Genomic DNA, 21451 nt, shown 5'->3' with positions numbered 1-21451 from the left:
ATTTTTAAAAAATATTTATATCTTGACTATAATGCTATTGTGTGGGTCAACCAGGCTGCCCTGAACAACAACACAACAAAAAAAAGGTCGGGGGTGGAGGAAAGAAACAGATAAAAGAGGCATTTTGGCCCCTATGCTATTAATAGAAAAAGGAAAAAGAAGAAAAATGATTTCACAGTACATGTTACTTGTTGAAAAGTTCCTAACAAGACTACTTTGGTTTTACGTTTTCAGTGTTCTGAAAATATCAGTGTTGTGGCAATTATCACAGGTGTCAGCTAAAACTGCTGCCCATGACCAGCAGAATGTCATGTCATCTCGCTGCCCCTTGACACCTGATGGAGGGCTGTAGACCTGTTTCTCCTGTAGGTGCGTCCCCAGTGCCTATCTTCTCTAATCGTCCTGTAGACGCTACACTAGTTCATTGGAGGTGTGAACTTTTTTCCGAGAAAAAAAATATATAAATATTTAGATATATATCACTATAGAATAATGCATTAATAAAAATGTGGCTTTTTTAGAGGAAGACTAAAAAATTCAATGTCTTAAAAATATATTTAATGGCAATGCAAAAGTCTTCCTGCTTCCACGCTGAACTTTTTAGAACAGAGGATTGTATTGCAAGACAAAGTTGAATGTAAAGCGATACCCCTGAACATTTTTTAAAGTTTTACTTTTCTAAAATTACACTTCACAACAGTGCATAGACCATTAAATGTTAGTTTGAAGGTCAATTTCAGTGTATAATATATATACTTTATTAAAATGTGTAAAATGTCCTTAAAGTTTTTATTTAGTTTTGGGACTAGGAATTGATGGGCGGTATTTGCTTATGTGACTCCCCCCAGGTACAGTAGGACTGAACATGGACCCCGCTGAATACAGTGTATGATGCGTATTTAAGTAGTTCTCTATACTTAGAGTAGTCATGCCACTATAAAATGGTTCATGTTCATAATGCAACTTTTAAAAGAAGCAAAATAAAAAGTTGATAATATACTAAATTTTCCTCTATCCTGTACATTTCAAAAAAAGGCATATGCAATATTTACATTTTTAATTTAGTTTACAGAATGGAACCAAAATGTATAAATGTTATGTTTGCTAAAACTTCACAATGTATATTGGGTCTTTGTACATTTTGCCTGACTTAACCTTAAATTTAAAATATTTTTTGCTATATAAACTTTAACAGTTATTAAACAGTGTTTTCTTTTTGGGTACGTATTATTTCTGGATATCAAGATGTTAAATATATTTCTTGCTATTGTGATATGACAAAAGACCTAATCTTGCTCTGTCTTCCACTGTACACGCTGTATATAAGGGTCAATGTGACGCTGCTGGAGACGAGAATAAATGGAACTAGACTAGTGCATTGTATTTAGTCTGTATTGATCATGGATGCTCTCCTTAATAGCCATATGCAATAAAATAAAATACATTATTTATGAAATGAAGAAAGCCTTGAGGATATTTTTTGCTACATGGATTCTGAATTTCACATAAAGCCAGTCTACTCCTGGTGTTTTGGAGTAAATAAGTAAATACTCGGCTCCTAAAAAACTTTGATACCTCTCAATTTTAAAATGTTCTGGGGACCAGAAAATAGTCCCAAAATCACAAAATTTTTGAAAAAGTAAATGTGTCAAAAAAACAACAAAAAAAGACTTTCACTTTGCAAAATAGAATCCTTGCAAGATGCTGGGTGCTGTTTTAAATGCTATATGCATATTAAATCCTTTATAGCACATGACAGCCTCAGGTGTTAGGAATCACCATCCTCAATTTATAGGTGAAGAGACTGTGTCACAAAGAGGTTAAATGACTTTTCCAAGGATATAGCTCATGAGTAGCAGAACCAGGAGTGAAACTCAGAACTGCAGCCCCAGCACCTAATGCACCTGTGCCTCCATCATGCAGCCTCCCAGAGATGCACACATAAGGATTAACCCAGTGCAGACTTCAGGAAGACATAGTAAAGACAGAGCCAGTAGGTGCAATTTAGTAGGCAGGAAATATAAACATGATAACTTGATTTTTATCAAGGACAACTCTACCTCCTTGTTAGAAATAATTTTTATATCTCTTTTGTACCCCAACATTGCTAAAGTAATGCAATAACATGGGTGTCATTTCTTTTGAATAAATATAAACCAGAGGAATCTGGGAGATGATTTTAAAGTAATGGCTCTTAATTCCCAAGACAAACATGTACTATGCGGTTTGGGGGAACTCTTAGGTGACAGTGTGACCTGTTTGTGCCTAGACAAATTGTTCCGAGGACTCCCATTGGGCACAGAAGGAGTTAAAATCTGCAAGGCTGGATATCGCTGAAATCGAACCATTTTAATGACAAAAAGGCAAATGATGGCTGTCATGCTAAGAGAGTCTTTTCAGGTAGGAATTGGTAAATATTTCCCCAAAGGAGTCAATTACAAATAAAGTAGTGAGGAGTTATTTCAAAGGGCTGTAGATCCTCAAACCATAAACTTTTGAGAGGAAGCTAAGTGTTGCACAACATAATGAGATGAAAGACAAAGATCACACTTCATTGGTTTTGGAAGTGTGGTTCTGACCCATTGATGTTCTCAGTAATCATTTTGGAAGATGCAAATGTCTTTATGGTGCTGTCTTTAGATTCAAGAGTCTAATATCTTTGAGCTAACCTGCAAGATCATAGCTAATCCCTCTTGAATCCATAGACCCCGGTTAAATATGACTTAGCAAGTTTCCAAGTTGACTTGGGCAGACTCTTCATACCTTTGTGCAACTAACTCTGAACTGACTAGGTGCACTAGTATTTGAGTGAAGCCTGTGTTACTTATTATAGAAACTCTTAGATGTCACCAGTTGAAGGACAAAGGGCATAATTGCTTTTGAAATATGCAGTGTCTTCATCTTTACCCCAGTAGTATGGCTTTTCCATGTTTCTCTGATTTATACAACTAAGTGAAATATGTTTGCAATCCTTTTTTTTGGCAGTGATCTCTATATAATAGAACTATATATGGTAGAACTCATGTGGTTGACAGTTCGAAAATGCTGAACATCCCTTCAGGATCTTCTGTTAAATTTTAACTCTCCCAGCTGCATTTCTGTTCTTGTCTCTTGAACCTATTTTCACCCCATAGCTCTAAAGGACCCCACATAGCAATTTGGTGGTTTCCTTAGCACCTCCTTGATTTCATAGTGCAACTACTTTTCTTGAATCTACTTGAGCCCTCAAGTCACTCACAACCTTTGCCACTGCATACAGAAAAATTCTCTTTGGGCACTGGTTCCTCTGATTGGAGCTATACCTTCTAAGTCCCCTGCCCACCCCAACAATATCAGAATTTCCTCCTTTTACCTAGGAACTGTAAAAGCTCAAAAATTTTACCAAAATTCATTTCACCTTAAGAACTCTACTTTAATTCTTGGCCAGCCCACTTGAATGGCCCCAAGCTCTTGCCAGAGAATGTACATGTCCCCACTTCTTCAGACCTTCCCATCTGTGACATCATAAATGCTTGAATAACATTCATGTAAAACAAAAACATCAAATTAATTGAGTTTTTCAAAAAAGACATACAATACAAGTACTTGTATTGATTAAGATATGTTTAGCTACAAATAACAGGGAACCAAATTCAATGGCTTAAACCAGGTGTGGTTCTCAAATTTGAGGGTTTATCAAGATCCCCTGAAATGCTTTTCAGACCAGCTCTCTGGGCCCAGCCCCAGACTTTCTTGTCAGTTGGTCTGAATGGGGCCCAAGAATGTGGGTTTTTAACAACTTCCCAGGTGATGCCAATGCTGCTGGTATGGAACCACACTTGGGAAACCACTAAACAGTAAAGGAATGTACTATCTCACATAACAAGAAGTTCAGGGTTGGATGAAGAAGACAGCTAAATGACATCATCAGGGGCCCAGGATCTTTTCATCTTTCTACTCTCTCAGCCATCCTTTAGGATGCTGTCTTTTCACTCAGACTTTTCCTTTCATGTTTATAAGATGGTTATAACAGCTCCAAACATTTTGTTACATAATAATATCCAGTAGAGACAGCTTCTCTTCTTTGGTACCTTTTTGGGGTGATAATGCTAACAGTCCCAAAACTATCCTTTTCACCCAGCTCTGCCTTCTATGACAGAACTGGGTTCCATGCTCATGCTGACATGGCACCCCAGAAAAAGAGCCTGTGTTGTGGCTGATTTACACTCAAAGAGATTCACACTATGGGCTGAGAAGCACTCAGATCAGCATCCCATGAAGCACCAGGCTGCTAGATACTGAATGAAAGCTCCGTGTTGGGAATACGTACTGAGAAAAGATGGTGTGCCAATGGGAGGCAGCTAACAGTGTCTGCCATAGCAGCAGAAAATGAACGTGTGATCAAAACCCTTTCCAAATGCAATTATTCCTCAAATGTGTTCTCTTCAGCCATGGTGCTTGTGCTCCCAATCTCCAGTGATTTTGAAAAGAAGGATTTATAACAAAGCACAAGTAGAATAAAATAATTTCTCATTATCGAAACATAATAGTGATGCTGGTCTATGTATACAAGATTCTTATTTTCAAGACCCTGGACATAATTCTACTACTTTGTTTCTCAACTATGTTTGCTTTTCTTACTGAATTCTGTGAATTGGGAGCTATTTATAAAAGATCAAGATACGAAGGATGGAAAGTTGGACCTTTGAAGGTGCATGAAAGAGCAAGGACTATTTAGGTTGTAAAAGAGAAAGCTGTGGTGATTTATCAGCATCCATTACGTTAGAGACTATGCTAAGGAAATGACTTGTCAGCCGACCTTCTCAGAAGAAGATATAACTAGAAAAGGGGACAAAAGACAGTGGGGGGAAAAGTGTTTTCCACAAGAAATAATTTGATAATAATGAGGATTATTAAACACCAATATTTATGTCAAGTTTATTTTAGATATCAGTCAAGCTTCTGTTCTCAAACATCTTCATTCTCAAAATAATTTGGTTCTTGACCACACTGTTCATGGAAAAAATGTCCTGGATGTCTAACAAAACTTCGGGTCTCTATTCTCAGTCTTGATTCTCTACCCGACAACCCTTTCAGGCTGATACCTGTATGACCAGTCACACGTCTGTCAGGCAACAGAGAAGATTCTGTTTTTTAGCAAATTGCTTCTTGAACAGTTTTCCAGGATGAATTGAGTTCAAGCACTGAGGTTCCACTGTACATTTATTTTTTTGAGACCTTAAAAAAATAGGACTTTGTAGCCATCTTTCTTTGAAAGAATGAGAGAGTGGTGGGTTGGCCACACAAGCTCAACCTGCCCTTACCACAGGGGCCCCCACATTTCACAACTCCAGAAGCAGGAGTTTCGCTCTCTTCAGTGTTCACATCAGCAGCACTCTGGCCTTGTGCAGGGCACAGCCTGAAAGCCCATATATCCCGGTCCTGTTTCTTGTTCTGGCATCTTTGAGGATTAGCACACCACTTGGCACTGGATTTAAGCAGGGAAAGGAGAATTATTATAGTATGTCTTATACATAGTTTACTTTGTAATGAAAGTGTTTAAGAATTTGAAGGAAAGATCTTAAAACTTGAAGAAAAGATGAGGATTTTAGGTTAATCCTGACTATTGTCTAGTTTTATAAAATCATGTTGATGAGCATCTCTAATTCATGTCATTTCAAGGGATTATAGAACACAGTGCAGCCACGTGACAGAATGGTCTTTATAAAATGCACATGTGAACATGTGTCCATTTGGGTTAAAAATCCCATGGTCAAATACTATTTTCCACCCTCCCCTACTCCCATTATCTTATAAAAAAGTAAAAAAAAATCCTTAGCCTGGTAGACACTTTAAAGCACTTTATGATGTGGCTTCTGCTTACCTCCTTTGTCCTACTTTCATGGCCCTCTCCCCCATGTTCCACCCCTACTATGAGTCTATGCCCAAGACTTACTAAACTACATGAATTGCACCCACCTCATTGATGAAAGAAAACAATGAAACTGAAAAAAATTGCTGAACTTGAAATAAATGTTTATTTGCCAAGAGGTATTGTTTCATAAAAGATATCTCAAGAAAAGCTTATGCAAACTATGAGAAGTTGGAAGTATTTTAAAAAATACACATTTAAACATTGCATATCACTCCTTCATGTAAAATCTGAGGCCATTCACATTATCATTTCCTCTCACTGCCTCTTTCTTCTTTCCCTCCTTGTATGTGTTAGTTACATTATTATTTTTGCATTGTCAAAGTTAAAAAATTACATTTTTTTCTATAACATAGTCAGCATGATTTTAAAATATTCAGCATCAACTTAAAGTGATTTATTTCCTGCTGTTTGTCCTTAAAACATGCTTACTTTGTGATCCAGCTGTTAATTACCTGGATTTCTTTACTAAAAGCCAACAAACAGCTTCAAAACTCTTCAAGAAAACTTTACATATGCTATATTACCTGAGTTCTCTCATATATGAGAATATTTTTGCCTGTTAGTTGGGTTGCCTATCCTTAGGTCATATGTTCTTTTCTTAAGAACTTTAGATATATTTCCCATTGCTTTCTGGCATTAAATATTGGTATACAGAAATATTACCTAATCTGATGTTTTATTTTCATAGTGATTTTTTCCTTTCTGCTTAGATGCCTGATAATTTTGCCTTTATCCTTCGAAGTTCAGTAACTTAACCAGGGTATGTCTCAATGTTGTGTATTTTATTTCAAATACTCTTGGCAATACTGTGAACTCTGCATTTGCAGATACAGATCTTTCTGTCAAGATAATGCCCTTGTTTTATACCTTTTAATACTTTTTATTTTTAATTTATTGAGCTCTTTAGGAGCAATGATTATCTCGATAGGCTTTATCTTTAACACATTTTTATATCCATATATTTAGCTGCTCTCTAAATGTCTTAATATCGTTCTCTTTTTTCATGTGTGTATTCACTATAAATTAAAGTTTTCTCTGTCAGTAATTCAAGTTTCAGCCATGTCTACCCTGTTTCTTACCTTTTTATTGTGTGTATTAGTGCTGTGGTAATGCTGTTTTTGTCCTCAATTCATCTACTTTAGGTCTGCATTCCCCATTTTCATCTTATTCTGATTTTTGTTTAGTAATTCATTTTTAAACTCTTAATGTATCAAATCTAGAGGTTCTGTTGAATGGTTTCTGAGTGTGAATCACTTTGGAGGAATGGCCTTGGTAAAGGTGCTTATACACACTCTTCTTCCCTATCTATATAACTTCAGGCTCAACTTCTGTCTCTTGGCGCCAACCTCCCAATGTTTGTAGCAGTTGCACTGAACTCATCACTGAATGTTAATCCTTTTAAAATATGTGACTTTGCATTAAAAATTTCCTTTTTCCTAGAGTGTTGAAACCACCTTATTTACCTGGAAATTGGTACTTAGTCTTGAAATATCATCTGTATCGGTTAGGATAGGCAAGGTGATGCTACAGTGACAACCAAACCCCAACTATCAGAAACTAATATCTCACTCACAGAATCTCTAACATGAATGGGTAGAGGGAGGTATGGGGTCTGACTTATGGTGCTACCAGAGATCAAGGCTGATGAAGGCACCATCATTTGCCCCCACAATTGCTGCACGGTTAGTAGAAAACATGGTAAATTGTTTAACGTCTCTTAAAATTTACACTCAGAAGTGAGACATGTTGCTTCTGCCATGTTTTCATTGACCAAAGCTGATTCTATGGCTATATCTTCAAAAGGGATGGAAGGCAACCCTACCATGTATCAGAAGGAGGAAACTCAGACATATTTGGTGAATAGTTTTAATGAAAACACAACTTATTTTTAACTTACCTGAGCAGTACTTACTCACTTCTCTGGATCCAAAACACCCTGCTCACCCCTGTGTTACTGGATCTTCCAGGTTTCAATGTATCACCTGTTTATGTATGTTTCTCCATGAGAGAGCTCCTTGCTGGAAAGAATCACATTGTAGATATAGGAGCTACCCAAACTCTGTGAAACAATTGTCCTATGATGTTTTTCTACATTACCATTTCATATAAACAAACCCCCTTAGGATGCATGTTATTTAGAACACCAAACCTCAGAAAGATTAAACGACTTTCTCAAGGTCACACAGCTAATAAACAATGAGTCAGAATTGAAAGCTGTTATTCCAGGCCCCAGCATTTTTCCACCATGTTTTGGTAGACCTAACACTACATGATGCATAGCAGGCACTCAACAAATATTTGTTAAATATTTTGAATGAATGTATTTGTCTTATACATTACTAGAACAGTACCAGCCTGAGTTTGTTGTTTTTTAGTGATTGTAACATATACTTGCCTTATTTCTTAATATTTACCTTGTTTATTGTTTTTATGAAGGCATAGTTTTACTCAGTTTAATTACTCAGGGAATTAAAATACATTCTTTGAATTACAGTAAGTGATGAATATTGAATCTCTGTGCTCCCCCAATGCCTAGCATGAATGGGAATTGCATTTAGCTATGTATAATAGAAAACCACAACAGTGGTTTAAACATATAAAGGTTTATTCTCTCAGGTAAAACTAGACTAAATGTGGGCATTCCAAGGCAGGTATAGTGTTCCCATCAAGTTTCCCGGGATGTCTGTTATTTAGTTTTGCCATCCTCGGTGCATATGGCTTGTCTTCAAGTTTGCTTCATGGTCCAAGGTGGTCCCTGCAGCTCAAGCCATCACATTTGCTTTACCAACAAAAAAGATGAATGGAAAAAAAACATTAAAAAGGTGCCCTTTCTGGCTTAGTCAGCTACTTTAAAATAAATCTTCTGCTCAAGTCTTACAGGCTGGGCTTTAGACAAATGGAAAAGCTGCAAGAGGTGCTGGGAAACAGACTTTGAACTGGGAACATTATACTGCAAAGCACAATCAGTCTCTTAGTGTAAGAAGGATGAGGGAATGACAATTGGGTAGACAAAGGCAACCTCTGACATATCATATATGTAGCTCTGAATTCAAAAGCAGCTGCTGCTTTTACATTAACTTGATCATGTGTTTTGATTTAAATATATATATATATATAAATATATATAAACAAGTTTCTTTTTCTTTCAAGGATTTCAAAAACAGCATGAATCTGAAGTGAATGAGAGAGTGAGTCTGAAGGCAGGGTACTTGTGGATGAGTGCTGAAAGCCTTGAGCATAGGAGAATGATGGTTGAACTAACATGCCCTCACTTTGACCTAGGATATATTCTTATGCATAGGTTTCTTAAAAATTGCATAATCTTATGTTGTAAGAACACCTCAGCTTTCCCAGAGAAAAGTGTACAAATTTAAATTGACTAAGATTACATGTGACCCTCAGTTGTGGTAGGACAGTCTTAGCTCTGTTCCTTCACTCAGCTGCCCAGCGGCAACAGGAAAATTTGTTTGACATTAATTCATGGCAGGAACTTCTAGGTCCTGCTGAAAATTCACTCAGTTTATCCTCTTCCTCAGAGGATGTAGAGAAGCACAACCCCTGCCCTGTCCAACTGGGAAGATGGGTGCCCTCAGGTGACTGAGAATCACAATCACAGTATATGCCTGCCTATTTGAAACACATATTTGGACATTTCTTCTCCATTATTCATGTCTTCAACAACTGTTTACTGTATTTCTGCTCCACATCTGCTTCTCTTCTGGTCACAGAATATAGCATGGTGAAGAAACCTCAGTGCTTGCACTACTGAACTTGCTGCTCATGATAAACAAATAAGTAAATATAAAACATGAGATGAAGACAAACAAGACAGGAAATAAATGTAGACAAGACAACAGCTGGAATGAATGGCATGAACACTATTTTTTTGTAGGGGTGATCAGAGAAGGACTCTCAGAGGAGGTTACCCTAGAGCAGAGCCCTGAAGAAGAGCATCAAAGTCCTAGACACCAGCATGTGGAAAGGGCCTGGGGCAGGAACATACCTCACCAACTGGAAAAACAAGGGGAAAGCCAAAGGCTTAGTTCCTGCTCCACCATTCCACTCTGTACAGTCCACTATTTAACTCTTATGTTTAAATGATAATTAATTAGGCAAATAATCTATCAAAGTTGTGTCATTTCAATATCACTATTAACAGCTTTGCTTTACTGCCTAACAAGGAGGAGGGACAGCATTGAACAAACAAACAGAAACTTCCCTTGGCTTTGAAGGGTTATTCATTACGGGGGTGGGGCAGGGTGGCAAATATATTCCATGAGAAAGAAAGGGCAGGATGTAGGTAGGCTGGACATTAGCGTAGACCAGGGGTGTCAGACTCATCTTTACTGGGGGCCACATCAGCCTCATGGTTGCCTTCAGAGGGCCGAATGTAATTTCAACTCCTCAACAGTTAAGGAGTAGTTACATTTATACAGTCCCAAAATTACATTTGGCCCTTTGAAGGCAACCGTAAGGCTGATGTGGCCCCCAGTGAAAATGAGTCTGACACCCCTGTAGACAGTGTGTATTCCAGCAGAGGGACTGTATGATGTCCACACACACCAGAAGGGCTGTAAGTGAAGTATCAGGCAACAGCGAAGTACTCAGAATGAGGTTTCTGCTGGGAGAAACTGCCTTAGTTCTGCTGTTTCAACAAAGTACTTGATTTCCTTGGAGACCCAGAGCTGCAGCAGAAGCCACAGCTGACAGTGCAATAATCCTCTTTGTGTGGACATGCTGAAGGACAGTGTGTAGGAGCCAAGGCTCTCATGGCCAATGTGCATGGTCTCTGCTGCAGGAAAACACACGTGCCATTTCATCACTGGCTAATTGCACAGTGGCCTTGGATGAAATCCACAGTTAAAATGAGTTGGGCCCTATAGTAACAAGATCTTTCTTTATTCTGATGAATCCACCACCGCACTTTTAAGATAATTTTGTGAGTCAGTGTAATCTAAATTACTAGGCTCTATATTTTCTTTATTCACTGAGATAATTATTGAGATCTCATATCTTAGTTATTGTCATCATCGGTGACATCTGTTAAAAATGTCCATGCTGTCCAAAAGAAAGCAAAACACACAAAAACCGTGGCCCCTGTTCTCTCATGATGATGAGTATTTACTAACACACTGAGGAGGGAAGATTGGCATGGTCTGTTAAAATAACCAGATATTAGGTTTTCAAAAAGGTGCCCTCACAGCTGATGTGTTTTTACATGGCACTTCACTGCCCCATCCTGTGATGCACGGAGGATGCCCAGAAACCGTCACACCCGCAGTAACTTTGCGAGATTAGAGATTTGGTTTATAACTGTTGTGCTGGCTGTGGGTGAGCTGGTTTCCCCTCAAAAGCAAGAGGACTGGAATTTACAATGATAATAGACAAAGGACACCAGGCTGTCTTTGCCAAGCTCCTTTATTCTTGTAGATGTGTTCACATACCTCTCAGGCTACTTGCACAGGGGGAGGGAAGCGTTTAGCTAAGACAAAGTCAGGCCTTCTGTAAAGAGCCTTGTTGGCATTACTGGAGTGGTAACAGAACCTTGGCCTTTATGTGAACAAGCTCCCTGGCTGGCCAGCAGCGCCTGCTAGCAAGAACTCAGGGTGACGCTACCTCTTAAGGGAGCTGAAGCTGGGTTGGGCTTATCCCCAAACACCAGCACCATCCTGGGCTCATCCTCTCGGCCATGCTCACAATGTGGAGGCATGAGAAGAGCAGGGATGCCCACTGCCAACCCAGCAACCCTCGCTCCACTCTCCCCTTTGCAGCTCCATCAGTGGCCTGAGATTTCGAGGATCTGTTGGATGTCAGGCTCTCCTCCCTGGCAGGCAGCCAAGATTTTGTTTACTGCTCTCAAAGCAAACTTGCACTCCTTCCTCCTGTCCGGTCCATTTTGTGAAAACATTAAACTCTTGGCTCGCAGTCATCGCTTCCTGCTTTCATCTGCTTGGCCTGAACTGATGACATCGGGCCAGTGGCCAGAGCCAGTCCTCCCTCTGTGGGCAGCACCACTGCCCCCACAAATGCACAGAGGCCCACAGACAGAATGTGGTGCTTCAGAGAGCTCTTTGTGTTTCCTTCTCTTATCACCTCCCTTATGGTCACTACAATAAAAGGTAGCCAACTTCTGAACACTCCTTATGAAGGCTGGTGTGTCTAACTTGGGCCATGGAGATATAAACTTACAATAATATGGTAGTCCCCCTTATCCTCGAGGAATACATTTCAGGACCAGCAGGGGATGCCTGAAGCCATGAATAGTACCAAACCACATATATGCCATGTTTTTTCCTATATATGCATACTTATGGTAAAGCTTGGTTTATAAATCAGGCACAGTAAGAGATTAACAACAATAAGTTATAATAAAGAACAATTATAACAATATACTATAATAGAATTTATGCGAATGTGATCTTCCTTCCTCTCAAAATTTCTTGTTATACTTGACTCACCTTTCCACTTAAAGGAAGCACTGACTGCTTCTCTTTGGCATGTCCAGGTTGCCAGCATCAGGGCAATTATTAAGTAAATAAAGTTTACTTGATCACAAGCACTGGATACTATGATAGTCAATCTGATGACCAAGGTGGCTACTAAGTGGCTAGGGGGTAGGTAGCATGGATACTCTGGACAAAGGGATGAGTCATGTCCGGGGCAGGACAGAGTAGGAGGGTACAAGTTTTCATCATGTTATCAGAAAGGCACACAATTTAAAACATATGAGTTGTTTTTTCTGGAAATTTCCCTTTCGTACTTTTGGGCCATGATTAATGGGGGTGAAGGGGTAACTGAAACCACAGAAAACAAAACCTTGGGTAAGGCAGGGTTGGGGGGGCACTGTACCTCTGTATCTAGGTTAATCACGTCACCCTGCCTTGGTTTTACACCATGTGTGCAAGATGGTAGCCCTCTCCCCTTCCCCCCAGGTTAAATCCTGGAGCCACTCTGGTAATGGAGTTCTCTTCTGGCATCCTCTAGAAGTCTAATTGAATACAGCAGGAAGCAGTCACGAGAGCCTTTTAGCATGTCTGCCTCCTTCCAATTGCACATTTTTCAAATAGGAAGCAAAGTTGCTCCACTCTGAAGAGTAAGTAACCCCCTCCCTCCCACTTAACTTTCCCTTGCACACACATTTCCACATTCCAATTATTCAAAGCTATGTTGTTTCCTCTCCACTAAAAGTTTTCTCCTAATTCCCTGGAGGCATCCAGGTGTGGCTGAAAATATGCTCAACCCCGGGAGTAAGTATCTACACCTCAGGGCAGTGAACCTCAGATCAAGGCAGCCTGTGTAGGGAGCCTAGTGCTCACAGCAACCTGTAGCTATTTACCTGGTGACTCAGGAAGGATGCAGAGGCCAGATGGTTGGCATATTGCAAAGGCTGATGGACACTTTCATTTGATTGCTTAAGGATAAATTGAATGAAAAAGGGGTTTCACAGGTCCTCATTCTTTCTGTAGTTCCGAAGTTTCATTATGCTGCTCTCTCAGCAGTTATCTCGAGGAGGAAAACAAAACTAATTAATTATGTTTTCTTTGCATTCAAGGTCAGGTAGGGGCATGAGACTTTTAATTCTTGAATTCACGAAGGAGCATATATAAGTAAATTTAAAATATATTGAAGTAGTTTTTGTCATTTTCTATAAAATAATTTCTAATCTTTGTATGTTGCTATAGACTGAATGTTTGTGTCTTTGCCAAATTCATTTGTTGAAGCCCTGAGGTGATGGTATGGGGAGGTGGGGACTTTGGCAGGTGATTAGGACAGGAAGGGGAATAATCCCCTTACAAAAGAGGTCTGAGAAACTTCCCTTGCCCCTTCAACCTTCTGAGGACACAAAGGGAAATCAGCAGTCTGCAACTCAGAAGCAGGCTTTCACCATGCTGGCACCCGGATCTTGGACTTCCAGCCTTCAGGGCTGTGAGCAATAGATTTCTGCTGTTTTTAAGTCACCAGTTTACAATATGGTGCAGCCCATGGACTAAGCCATTTGTAAAGGACCCACTTGTGACTAGTATGTGGAAGTGGCTGAACTGCGACATGTAAGTAAATGTCAAAACAAGTAGATGGCAGAAAATAGGAGTTTGCTCCTCTCGGTCTCTGGCACTTGGAGATCGCCGTTAGCTACAGCATCAAAGGGCCTGGGATATAAATCCAGAGCCTGGGTCCGTGTCCTACACAACATTGGACAAATGGCCAGCATTGCTCAGCTTCATGCTCATCAGCAGAAGGTAGAGGGGAGATCTCTTAAACTTCTGCTGGGTCTGTGAAGTAGTGGATGTACATAAGTGGACTCTTGAAAGAGTGAAATGGTGCTGTACCATGCAGGTAGTAAGCCCACATCAGCCACTAACATGAATGTCAGCAATCTGCATTGCTTTGCCTTGCCTTTTTGGTTCACACCTAAAATAACTCAAGTGAACCCTGTACCAAAAGGTGAGGAATTGGTGTAGTTTCTTTGAAGGCTTTTCTTTGGAATAATCTAAGTATAGTTGTCATTTAATAATATGTATATAATACTGTTTCTCAAACATTAATTTGCACATATAGTTATTAAATATTGATTCTGATTCAGTAGATCTGGAGTGGAGCCCGAGACTCTGCATTTCTAACAGGCTCCCAGCTGATGCTGGTGCCACAGGCCTGGGGACCACACCTTGGGTAGAAAGGATATCTAACAAGAAACATAAAGTTAGTGGGACATCCTCACTGGGAAGAGGAGCTGACTCCTGAAAGTTAGTGTCTTCTATTTCATTGCATTCTTCCCCAAGATATGCCTTCTCCAACTGGCACAATAATAGGGCTGAAAACCCAGAGAGGAGTTGGGAGGTCAACTCATGATATGGTACCATAGTAACTGTAACTGGCTATCAGAGTGTCTCTCCTCTGAGACTGAAGTGCTGAGGGCCTTGGCCCTACTGAGGGGGCGGGGTGGGGACCTGAGAGCCTCTAAGGCAGGATAGCCTAGGTTCTTCTGGCATAAATCTCTCAGTTGTTCTCACCAATGACATCATGCAATGACAAGGATCTGCAAAACCTCTCTGACACAGGGGAAGAAACCTCCACAATCAGTAACTGCCCTTTCCCTAAGCATCTCCTTATGTCACCCACATGTCACAGAGGTCCATGCAAGAGTTGTTTTCTGGAGTTTGAGGAGAAACAATGCTAAGCCTGCAAAGGCATGATAAGAGCTTCTTTCCTCTCCTTGCTGACTTCTGCACTCCTACTCCATTGTGGTCAGGGTATGACTTTCCTTCTCCTTTTCTGCATATTTATCTGAAAGTACCTTAGGAGTGACTGCTAAATGAAACCCCCTTTTCTTATTTTTATGCTGCTTGGTGGCCACTATTTCCATGCTTCTTAAGAAGGGACAGTGACACTAACCCAGATGTGAGGAACAGATCCCCTCTTGATTAGTGTTTGAGTGACACAGCTTCTCTCATTAGCACATTTTCCTCTTCTTCTCCTGTGAGTCAGGGTTCTGAACTGTCCCATTGCTCCTCTCACTCAATCTCCTTCCTAGATGCCTTCATGCACCCTCCTTTTTTCACCTCCTAACTCCCCATCCTGTCCTTCATCCAGTCCTCAACTCTAACTTCCATGAGTCTCCACTTAACTCCCAGATGAACAAGTCATAAGGATGTACCACAGGCACCTCAGGCTCAAGACAAATCAAAAAAGCAAATCAGATTCTTGCCTAGACCTGCTCTCCCTCCTGAATCCCCCATCTAGCTATTCTTGCCAAATATTCTCTCTACCCTCCCCATTAACACCTCCCTCTAAAACACAAAGTTCAGATGGCGATCTCACAGAAACATATGGCCCCAAATACCATCCATATGCCAATGACTCAAATCTACTGAACAACCCCACCTGCATGTCTAACACATGCCTTGAAATCAAGATGATCAAAAAAGATCTCTTTATTTAACATACTCCATCCCACCCACCGGTCTTTCCACTTCAGTAAATAGCACCACCATCCATGAAACATGTAGGCCAAGAAGCTGCCAACCATCCTGGTATCTTCTCTCCATTTCATTCCTCACATTTAACCCTTCAGCAGATCATGATGTCTTCATCTTAAAAGTATGTCCTGCCCTTAATCCCACTTTCTCACCTCCTCCCTTCATAGTTTATGCCATCATCATTTCTTGCTTGGGCTACACAACAGCCTCCTAAGGGATCTTCCCTGTTGCACTCTCCACCCCCACCATTTCATTCCATTCTCCATGTAACTAGAGATGTGAGATGTATGTCACATGAATCAGATTAGATCACTCCCCAGTGGGTTTCCAGCATACTTGAAGCAGAATCCACACTCCTTTCCATGGTTGACAAAGGCCTGACAATTTGTTATACTCATCCATACTAGTACATGTCTATATAATCAATACATTAATTTCCCTTTAAATGTTTTAAAGCTATGGGAGAAATTGAAAATGGGAAGGAGACAAGGGCAATCTAATTATTATTAGATAATTAATATTTACCCATTCCTTTGAATTAAAAATACATACAAACATAGATGCATATCTGAATATTCACACAGACATGAAAGTTTTACATAAAACCACTATAGGAATTTATATAATCAATTCATAAGAATAGGATTCATTGTGAGATAAATAAGATCTCATATTTTCTTTTATAATGGTATGCCTACAGATCCAATTTCGGAACCCTCAGCTATTACTTGCTGATCAGTTCTGCTGCTGGTCCAGATGCTTCTAGTCAAATCACTTGTCTCCTAGTTACTTTACAAGACACATGCTCATTCTGGAATCTTGTCTCTGAGCTACTCCCTCTTTTCTTGACTATTTTTTGTATTACATTCCTCTGTGGCTTAGGGCTGTTCTTAACAAAGGGCCATCATATAGTTTGTGGATGGAATCCTCACTTGCTTCCTGACAAAGGGAAACACTGGCTAACAGATTCAGACTAGAAACACAAGGATCCTCTTTTATGAAAGCCTTTCTTGAGTAAACATGGGATTGGTTGTCATGGAAAATTCTGTGGCTGAAATAAATAGGGTATGATAAAATAATTGAACAACACTTTTGGATTTGATTTCCTAAGCCATGTTGGTAAGTAATGGGCATAGAATCTAGTTTCTTATATGATACTATAATCTATTTCATACCATATAATGTATCACATTAGCACCATACTTGTTGGGGGAGATGGGTTAAACATAAAATTATGTGACTTAATGTTACTGTGACTTCAGTCATTTTCTTTTTTTTCTATCACTTGTACAAAACTTATTAACAAAGAGTAAAAAAGAGATGGGAAGGACTAGGAAAAGATTCTTCTCCTGTGATATTATTGAGTAAATTATCTTACCTTTCTGGGCATCACTTTCCTTATAAATGAATTATCTCATAGGTCATTAAATTAGACTCATTTAGCAAATATCTATAGTTTTCACTTACCTTGTTTCAGGCACGACCCCCTCATGAAGTTCATTAATTTTATAATGTCATAAGCATTAAAATAAATTATAAAAAATGCAAAAGATTTCTTACCAATTCACTAAATGACATTCTGCATGACATAGCATCAACTAGCAATTCCAAGATTTACTCATTAGGCTTTACCAAGAGTTGAAAGTAATCCATTGCCAAGACTTCAAATTCCAAAGTCCCCTGCCTGGCCACTCCACCCATCTTTTGTGTTCCCTTCCTCTTCTTCAAGCTTCCTGTAGTAAATTTATTGCAAAATGGCCCTACATAATCCCTTTCTAGCCCTGTCCTGTGTCCAGGTCCCTGGGATGTGACTTTCAGGAAACAGAGTCTGACTAGGCTGTGACTTGCTACGGTCAGTAGGATTTCTGGAGGAAGTGACAGGTACCGATCCCAAACCTAGTCCTCAAGAAGTCTTGCAACTTTTGCTTGCTTTCCTGGAATGCCTGCTTTCACCATGGAATAATGGAAGCTAGTTCTGTTGGCTGACAAGAGACCACATGGAGGAGACACCAGTCTGTCCAGTTGTCCCAAACACATAAGAGAGCCCAGTCTAATGAGAAGTCACCCAACTGACTGACAAAATCAAAGCAAAATTCTCAGAACAAAGGTAAAGATTTATTGGTGTCTGCCATTGAGGTTCTGTGGTTTAATTTGTAGCATCATGTGACAATAGGTACTCCTCTTGAACTTGTATGCCAGTCAAAGGTTACCATTAGTCCCTCACTTTATTCTCCCAGCCCATCCTCCCTCTGTGGTTTCACATCCTTCTATCCACATTCATTCTGAAGCAGAGTCAAGAGATTAGCTGTAAAAGATCTGACAGATTTCAAATTTCTGGCTTCAGGTAATGGGACATGTGATCAGGGGCATTCCTGACCTGATGTTGCAGGTGACAGCCCACATCAAATGTATAATTTCTAATCCCAATTTGGGTTTCTTTGATGTTTTGTTATTTCTACCTCTGTCTCTTTTACTGACACCCTAGAACTTAATTTGAACCTGTTATATGACAAGGATGCTGCATGGGTTTTCTCACTCCACCTTCTCTGTCTTCAACCACCCGACAGTGGCTCTGGTTTTGCACAAGTGATCCTTATTCCACACAATTGCATTCACCAATCGGAGCTCCCCTCTACTCTTCTTCAAATTTTCCCCCCTCTTCATGCAGTCTTCTTTCCTTTCTTCTCCTTCATCCTTAGTTAGCTATTCAACAAGCAATCGATTTGAACTGTTATATGACAAGGACATCATTCCTGTTTGAATCACTCTCATTCTAATCAGTGTGGTCAGGGTAGTGGAAAACAAGAATGTAAGAAAATGAATGAATAGGTTGTATCACTGGGACCTAATATAAAGAACAAAGACCTGTGGAGACACCAGAGATTGGAGCCACTAACTCTGGTTTGAAGAGTCAAGGAAAAGTTCCAAGAGATAGATTGTTAGCTACAACTTGGAAGAAAGTCAAAAAGACTTTCTCCAGGTCAAGAGGGGAAGACAGAAATATCTGTCTATTTCCTCTGTAGTCACTCACTCCTTCCACCTTGAAATGTGGCTTTGGTTATGCCAACCAGTGAAATGTTTTTGTTGACAACCTTCTGGTTACCAAAACAATAACTCATTGCTCTTGAGCAGGTTCTTCTGTTGACTCATCCCCACTTAATGAAGTCACAGCACCTTCTTTTGAGTGCTAGCTATGGGCCAGACCTCCCACCAAACACCTCTCATCTCATTTTACCCTCACAACAACTCTCATTTAAAACATGATGGGCTGCTGACAGAGAGTTGAGACCAATTTCCCAAAGTTTCATAACCACAGAAGTGCAGGATCAGGGCTTGCACCCCAGTCTGATTCCAAACCTGTGCACCCAGTTGCCCTGTCATCTCTCCTTGGTTTCTGGTTGCTGAGTGATCCTCTACCTTCACTGCCTCTTCCTCTGATCTTAAAACTCATCAATGGCTTTCTCAACCCTTAATTTTCTTTCTCTATACCTTATTCTTTGGCTTCTACTTCCATCTCTCTTCAGCTGCCTCTAGAATCCCAGAAGCCACAATCTTGTATGTACAATTGCCTGCACGATGCCATATTTGGGTTTTCCTAATGGTATCTTAAATTTGACATATCCAAATTGTGTTGTTTTCTTTCCTGAAAACCAATTCCACCCCCTGACTGTTTCCTCTGAGTCAGTGAGGCTAAAGCTTAGAGTGGGTGGCCTATTTCTAACAGCTTCCTTTGCCCTCTCCATACCCAATCAATTTCAGCCTTTGACAGATCACTGGACTCCAGCCCATTCCCACTGATAACATTGCTTAATACACCTGGACTTCCTGTTCTAGTTTATCTCCCTACCCTTCAGTACACCTCTGCACACAGACAGGTTAATTGTGCTGATGCTCAGCTTTGATTATGTCACTGTTCTATGCATAAAACCTTAACAGTTTCCCCTTGTTACCAAATAAAGTCCAAACTCTACATGTTAGTGCTGCAGACCTTTACAGCTTGAGCCTGGACTGCAGCCTTATCTCCTGTAGCTCATCTGCACAGTCCCTGTGCTACAGCAGTCCAGTGGCAGGGAGGAGTCAGGTGTCCTCTGCACCTCTGTATCTTCATGCATCCTGCTTTTTCTTGTCTCCTAAATCTTCCTGGTACAAGCTTGCCCATCATTGAAGTTCCTTCTCTATTGCTACTTCCTCCATGAAGACTTTCTTGATCCCCTCAGACACATGACTGACCCACAGCATTTTTTTTGGGTCATAATTGCCCCTGACTTGGGGTAACTGTTTTATCCTTTTAGTACAGTGTGTGTCTCTTGAGGGTAAGAATGAGTGATTGTCCCATTTACCATGAACCTTGACTCTCATGGATGTAAATATTTAGAAAATTGATTCAAAATAATGAGAGATGATTATAACATTATGGTGGTAAACTACGGTTTTATAACTCAGGGACAATCTTTTTAGAAATGTGCAAATCCTCCAAAACAATAAACTGGAGAGTTGTGCCATGTGATTAATAAAGAACAAAGCGTTTTAAGGGAGCTTAAACTTCATGAAGTGTCGGCCTTTCACTGATGGAAGTTTTTGCACCAACAGCGTTGGGTTTCTCAATGAATATGAATGTTTGGGTCTTCAAAATGATTTGTTTGTGGGACTCTGGGTTGATATGAAAAGGTAGTTCTGTAGGAAACCTACTTAGCACTTTGATAAATGCTTTTGGTATTCACTTTGGGTAACTCAGCTACACTCTTCTGTATATTTTGGTAGGCCTGTTCTCAAAAGATATGATTATGTGCAACTCAGGCAAATATATCGTAAGTGTGTATTCTTTTGGGGGGGGCCTCTTGGGTTTAACAAACCCATTCATAAAACAAATCCTAGATGTTTCTTTAGATGATCTAACCAATTGATATTAGTGTTTTGAGAAACATTTTATCTGAATTCCCTCACTCGTTGAAAATTATGTTAAATCCCATAATACGCACATTCACTTTTTTTTTCTTAACATGTGGACACATTACAAGGAATAAAATAACAGCTTCAGTCAGGGGCAGCAGAGTCCAGCTTTTCCTCACCAGGTCAAAGTAACTTAAGAGAAGAAAAAAATCATCCCCAAACTAACACATCTTACCCCATCGGTGTGGCAAATACAAAGATTTCCTCAGTCTAGAAAGTTGAACGTTTCATATTTTTTACTATATTTAAGAGCAAAAACCCTGTTTGGTGTCAGAAAGGCAAATACACAAGAAACCAAACAAGAAGAGATTTTAGTTTATACTTTCTTCTTTTTTTCCCATCTCTTTTATCTCCTTCCCTTCTTCCCTTCTCCCTCCCTCCTTCCCTTCTCCCTCCCTCCCTCCATCTTCTCCTCCTTTCCTTCTTTTTCTTCTTTTCTCTCTTCTGCTTCCCCCTCCCCCTCCTCCTTCTTCTTCCTTTCTCTCTTTCTCCAGATATTTTAGTCATGTAGATTTGACCTAATGGCTGCCTCTGACACCATTGACTGCTCTCTTCTTCCTATAACACTTCTCTGCTTTCCAGCACGGTTCACTTGTTCATGTTCTTCCTTCAT

Source organism: Phyllostomus hastatus, unplaced genomic scaffold (assembly GCF_019186645.2).
Source record: "Phyllostomus hastatus isolate PE091 unplaced genomic scaffold, TTU_PhHast_1.1 phas_scaffold_46, whole genome shotgun sequence".
In the NCBI taxonomy this organism is placed as follows: domain Eukaryota; kingdom Metazoa; phylum Chordata; class Mammalia; order Chiroptera; family Phyllostomidae; genus Phyllostomus; species Phyllostomus hastatus.
This window is presented reverse-complemented; position numbering follows the sequence as displayed.